This window comes from Ananas comosus, linkage group 17, assembly GCF_001540865.1.
Source record: "Ananas comosus cultivar F153 linkage group 17, ASM154086v1, whole genome shotgun sequence".
NCBI lineage: Eukaryota > Viridiplantae > Streptophyta > Magnoliopsida > Poales > Bromeliaceae > Ananas > Ananas comosus.
Window position 1 is genome coordinate 6,468,336 of NC_033637.1, and position 315 is coordinate 6,468,650.

The window sequence follows — 315 nt, forward strand, 5'->3', positions numbered from 1 at the left end:
CTTAATAGAAAATTCTATTCACTATCTAGATAAAGATCAATAACTCCAATCTTAAATTGAAGGATTCGATCATCCATTTTTAGGACGTCGTTCGATTTCGATCGTTCATTTTGTACCCGCTTGATGGACTTTATTATGATTTCGAAAAATTACGAAATTTATTTTTTAGAAGTTTCAAATACTCTAGATCATATTTAACGGAGTGGATCGCCGATTCGGAAGTCCCATCATCAAAAACAACTTATTAATACGAAGGGCCCAATACTCATAAGAATATAGTAGCCCTACTCATATATATATATATATATATATATA